We start from the raw sequence: 6,488 nt of genomic DNA on the forward strand, positions 1-6,488 counted from the left end.
ATTTGTTAGTGTTTTTCAACTATAATAAAAGATATTATTGTTATTATCTTTTTTTACTTCGATTGTATACTTCTATAACTGGACTATTATTTAAATCATTATACTAGCATGCCTTATGTTTACTTATTGTTTAGACTCTACTAAATATTATGTTCATTTTTAAGATTTCATAAGTATAAATAACATCGTTTATATATAACTACAACCAAATTAACATAATTTATATATAAACAAAGTATGCATAATAAATACCATTATACCATTATAAACCAAAGTATATACATTCCTAATGTTAGCGTATTGTTTAATAAATATATATTTTTATATTTTTACTGTTATATTTTGATTGTTTATTTTCATTTTATTAATAAGGTTGTATCTTACACAGAACTGATTTGACGAGTGTTACTTTTGAAATTTTACAATTTTTTTGTTATCTTTAGTCCAATCTACACAGTCTACCACTGGTAAATTTGTATAGGATAATTTTTAGTATTGATTATAAAATTAAAAATACAATCAGCAACGAGTGGTAAGTTTAACAATTGTTACTTTTTAATATGTATGCATTTCTCGACATTTGCAAATTTGTTTTTTATTACAACTTTGTTAACCTTGAGATACATCTTCAGCTGCTACAATTGGTAAGTTTAAAAAAGCTATTATTTTCTAATCTGTTTATGCATGATGTATGCCTAAAACAATTATTTCTAATATGTGTATGCCTTTCTTATCAATAGCAAATAAAACTTATTTTATTACAACTTATTTTTTCATTTAGTTTCACAACCTTCTCTATAATCAGCACAACCTTCTGCTAGTAAAATTATGATTTAATTATTTTTCTGAATAATTATTGAATTCATAATATTTCTATTTACATACACTATTTAATACATTTTTATTATGTTATCCATCAAAGTGCAGTAGAAGTAAAATCAAGAGTAATATTTAAATTTTTACTTTGATTAACATTTTTAAAATATATAGTTGATTGTCTTTCATTTTATTTGTTCAGCCAATGACTTTCACAAATAGTTGGTTTATATTAAATGTTACATAATACCATTCACAAAAATGAGCGACTGCTAGTCGGTCCAGGGTGCTGATACATGTATCTCTGATAGACACCATACGTAAGATCTAATGACATTGAATTGTAAATAGATTAGTACTGAATGGTATTATGTAACATTTAATATAAACCAACTATTTGTGAAAATAACTAATCTATTTACAATTCAATGTCATTAGATCTTACATATGGTGTCTATCAGAGATACATGTATCAGCACCCTGGACCGACTAGCAGTCGCTCATTTTTGTGATGGGTCCGGTTAGGAGGGAGAGACAAGAAATCATTTAGCTGGACCTATCATCCCCTAACAGGGGTGCTAGGAGCTACAGCAGAAGAAAACTGTTGTGAAGAAGTTTGCAGGCGAAGACAGCATGGTAGCAGCTTTGTGGTTAATGGTGGCATACACAATCATTAGGCACCACCATTCTTGTTTTTTTATTAAAAATTTATATGTAATATCATCAAGTTTGTTTTCCATTTTGTCTCAATTTTTTCAAACATTTGAATTATTTATTTAAAAATTTTTTACCCAAAATAATTTAAAAATGAAGCATTGACAAGTGTAATAGTTATAATAAAGTATTTTGTATGTTTTCAATGTGATTAAAAGTTGTAGTATAAAAAGTAGTCAAGTTGTACCTATAAATAGTTATAAACTTTTAGATACGATCAGGACTTTTTAAGGATTTCATAGCCCATATTAAATACAGTGTTAAATTTATGTGTAATATTTTTTTGAGTTGATAAATATGAAAAGTCTTTTTTTTAGGGTGGATACTCCAAACTGCATTTTGTAATGTGATAAGATTTGTAAAGTTATGTCTTTATTTTATTTAAAAGCAATTTAAAAACGTGTTTAAATTTCTGTTGACATTTTTTTCAAGTTTGAATATGAAAGGAATATGAAAAAGGGGGGCGTTAGTTGTGGCACACGCCCCTTTCCTAACTAATGTAGTAAAATAAACTTGTATACTAATTTCTTTTTTTCAATAAACTCAATTTAAAATCTTTTTTCAAATCTCTTTACAAATTTTTTTTTTAGGTTGGAAGACTAAAGAAGATGGGGGGGGGGGGGAGGAGTTAGGCGTGGCACATATCCCACCCCTAATGCCAATTTATACACCACTTGTAAACGCTGTAGAGTAAGAAAGTATAATTTATACCTTTGAAAACAAAATATAATCAGTGTTTTTAAAATTAAAGTATTTATAAGAATGTAACATTTCACTATGAGGGTGTTAAAACGTAACGAAAACATCCACCTTTTAATATAAGATAGACCACTAATATTTGAAAATGGAATGGAAGCAAATTAGAACACATTTTTGTGTATGAAGATAAAAAAATTTATCAGAAAAAACAATCTTTCAGATGAAAAACTTGTATTTTTTAAGGCTTACAATAGTGTGCCGAACCCCCTCTGGCCCTCTAGACACCCCCTATATCTATAGACTAATATAAACTTGTAGCCTACTCTTACATCTATCTTTTGATACCAAGTTATAGGCATTTGGATAAGATTTGACAAAGTTATAACAATTTCAGTGAAAAAAATAATAATTTTGGAACCAGTTTATTCAATAAATCCATATATCTAAAATTTGCTACTAAAAACGTCATAACTTTTTTTTGAATTGTTCGTTTTTGATAATTTTTTCATCTTTAAAATACTGTATTGAAGGGCTTTCTAATGATATATAACATTCTAGTATATCCTCAATTTAAAAATTTCAGTCCACGTACCTACATATATATTATAGTATATATTATACCTACATAATAATATATACTATATAACATACATATATACCTATGTGTGTGTATATATATATATATATATATATATATATATATATATATATATATATATATATATATATTTATTACAACAACTATAAATGTATTCTATAAAATATATATATATATTACATATATACCTATATAGATGTATATATATATATATATATATATATATATATATATATATATATATATATATATATATATATATATAAATATAATATACTAAAACTTAATCTAAATAGATCATAATATTATCTAAAATTAACAATAAATTTTTTTGATAAAAACAACAAAAATCTTGGTTTAAGATTTATGACGAAACTAATAATATTATAGATATTGTATTGAATCCTTTGTAAGTGTAGCTGCACAATTCCTTGCACGCAACGCTCTAATATCTTTGCGGAACACTCAAAAATTACTTTGCTTTTTCTATTAATTTACAACGATGCCATTATAAAAAGCAAACTATTTTAAAATGGAGATTGTATTGCTATATATAAATGCTTTGCGTGAATAGCTCGATAAGCCGCAAGCGTAGGTTTTTCAAAGTAAGTTGGCCCAACGTAGAGCCAATGTGATGAAAATCTACGTCGAGTTACATTGCGTTGGCACTACGTTGGGCCAACGTTAGTCATCCAATCCAACGTTAACCCAACGTTGGGCCAATTAAGCATGTGTTAGCTGGGTTGCAAGTGACTTTTAGTTCTTTTGGTACCACCAACCAGTAATATTTTGTTTGAAAAATAATTCTAGTTTAAGTTTGTATTCAGTTTAAAGACAAAGCTTTTAGTTCTAGAGTTTATTCAGTTCATGTTAAAATAAGTTTAGTTTTAGTTCAATTTTCGTTTGTCGGATAAATTTTTTATCTCAGCTAATTTTAATATAATATAATTTATAAATAATATAGACATATATAACTATAAGGAGTAGGACTTAGTGCTATAAGCAAACACAAAAATGAGAAAAATTAATTAAATGTAGCACTATACACCCAGTGCTGTTGCTAGGGTTTCAGACTCCCCACTTCATGATTGTACAATTATCAAAATTTTTAACAATAAAATTGAAAAGTTGGAGAATCAAGTAAATACTTTAAAAGATGAAAATAAAGTTCTGAAACTGGAAATTAACGATTTAAAAAATCTGTCGATTTTACAAGTGATAAACATGACAAAGTTTTAGTTCAACTTGCCGATGCAAAGCTTGATCACAAAACCAAATATTTTAGAAAATATTGTAACTGAATCCATGAAGGACAAATTGGCAGAGCTGGAAGATAGAAGTAGACGAAACAGTTTGAGAATAAATGGAATTAAGGAATCAGAAAACGAAAGTCGGGAAAATTGCGAAAGAAAAGTTCAAGATATTCTTAAAACCAAACTTGAACTTCAAGGAAACTTTATTATTGAACGAGCACATCGAGTAGGAAAAAAAGAAAACATTAATAATAAAGTCAAAACCGTCGTTGTGAAATTTTTAAATTTTAAAGACAAATCAGCTATCCTTGACAAATACATAAAAACGAAACTTTGGAATCAAAAGTTTTTATAAACGAAGATTTTTGCAAATGGACAAGCAAATTACGAAAAAAGTTGTTTACAGACGCTAAAGAACTAAGGCAAAAAGGTAAATATGCTAAAGTTATTTATAACAAACTAATTACGCGTGATTTTTAAAAGAATTTCTTTTATTTAGTAAGGTATAATCTAAAAATTAAAATTGATTTGAATAATTTAAACAACTTTGAATTAAACTCTCTTGATTTCTTTCAAACTGATGACTTTTTACATAACCATGAATCGGATCCGTATTTAAATTATTTTATCGGAGCCGGTGCTTTACTAAGCAACTTCTCCTCTTATTATTCCAATGAAAACAAAAAAATTCTTAATCCCAAAAATTTAAACATTTTGCATATTAATATAATAAGCATATCAAACAATTTTGAAAATTTTTGTATAAATATGAAAGAATCTTAATTTAGCTTAACTTGCATGTCAGAAACTTGGTTTAGCTCTGTCGACGTAATTTCTAGCGAAAATAACTGTTTACCAGGTTTTAATAAAATTTCTTAAGAGCGTAAAAACAGAATGCGAGGCGGTGGTTCAATAATTTATATTAAAGAATATTTTAGGTATATTATGAGGCCTGACATAAATAATTTTGATGACGACAAAGAGGTTTTAACAATTGAAATCATAACCACAAAAAACCAAAATATAATTTTAAGTTGTTGCTATCGACCTTCGGGTCAAATTGGAAATTTTATTATATTTATTAATGATATTTTAAGAAAAAGCAGTCAAGAAAAAAATTTATACTATTTAATAGGTGATATTAATTTGAATAGTTTTCAATACCACATAAATTGTGGAATAAATAAATTTTATGATGTACATAGGGCAATTCCTTTAATTAATAAGCCAACAAGAGTAACTTCAACTCCAGCTACTTTAATCGACAATATCATAACAAACGATATTTTTAATAAATCTCTAAAAAAAGGTATAATTTTAAGCGACATTTCAGATCACTTCCCCATTTTTATCTCGAAAAACATTGCCGCTGAAAAAATATCCTGACAAAAAAATAATTTTTTCAAAACGTTTTATGAAATATATGACATAAACTTTCCGAAATGTAAATTAAATAAAAAAACCAAGAGTTTAATGTCACCATGGATCACAAAAGATCTTAGAAGATCCTCTAAAGTTAATCAAAAATTATATATCAAATATTTAAAAACCGAAACAAACGAAAGTAAGATTCTTTATAAAAATTATGCCAAAAAATTTGAAAGACAAAGTAAAAATTTCTTTAAAAAAAAATCTTCTGCCTTGCGATTTACCATTACTTTTCATTGACAAAACTCAAATAAAAAGAGCAATTAATGCAAACTTTTTGGGTATCTATACCAATGAAAACCTTTATTGAAAATATCACATAGAGTTCTTGTGTAATAAAGTTGCTAAAAGTATAGGGATATTGTATAAAGCTAGAAGTGCTTTAAATAAACGTGATTTAATTCAATTTTATTACTCCTTTATCCATTGTCATTTAAACTAAGCAAATATTGCTTTGTGTAGTGCTGATAAATCCAAACTTAGGCCTCTTTATTGTCAACAAAAGCATGTTACTTGTCTAATTAATTTTAAAGATAGATTTACTCATGCCAAGCCTCTCTTATTTGAAATGAAAATTCTTGATATATATCAGCTAAATGTTTTTAATATTCTTTGTTTTATGTACAAATGTAAAACTAACTCCGACTCTTTCTTTCCATATATTAATTCGTTAACCATTTTTTCAAACTATTTTTGGAAAATCAAGCATTTCATTTCGTGGATTTTGTCTATTGATGATATATTTTTGTATTTTTAAACATTGAATAATTTACAAGTTCATTTTTTATGCAGTGATGTAACTGAATATGTATATGAATGCACTTAAATTTTTCTTGTGCTTTATACACTTCACCACGCATGTTTAGATTTGATTTTTATGAGATTTTTAAATTTACGAGCGGTTCTCGATAAAGACTTGATGGTCTGCGAGTGTCCGCTTTCTTTTTATTTATTAAATCAAATACTTGTATATTTTCAGT

General features: G+C 26.6%; 1 long non-coding RNA gene across 1 annotated transcript; it reads left to right on the forward strand.

Moving 5' to 3' along the window:
- Window positions 1–225: 225 nt before the first annotated feature.
- LOC136090094 (uncharacterized) lies at window positions 226–1,539 on the forward strand. The gene is made up of 2 exons (XR_010643157.1): window positions 226–820; window positions 1,255–1,539. It is a non-coding gene; the product is annotated as an uncharacterized LOC136090094 (long non-coding RNA).
- Window positions 1,540–6,488: the final 4,949 nt, after the last annotated feature.

Source organism: Hydra vulgaris, chromosome 13 (assembly GCF_038396675.1).
Source record: "Hydra vulgaris chromosome 13, alternate assembly HydraT2T_AEP".
Classification (NCBI taxonomy): Eukaryota; Metazoa; Cnidaria; class Hydrozoa; order Anthoathecata; family Hydridae; genus Hydra; species Hydra vulgaris.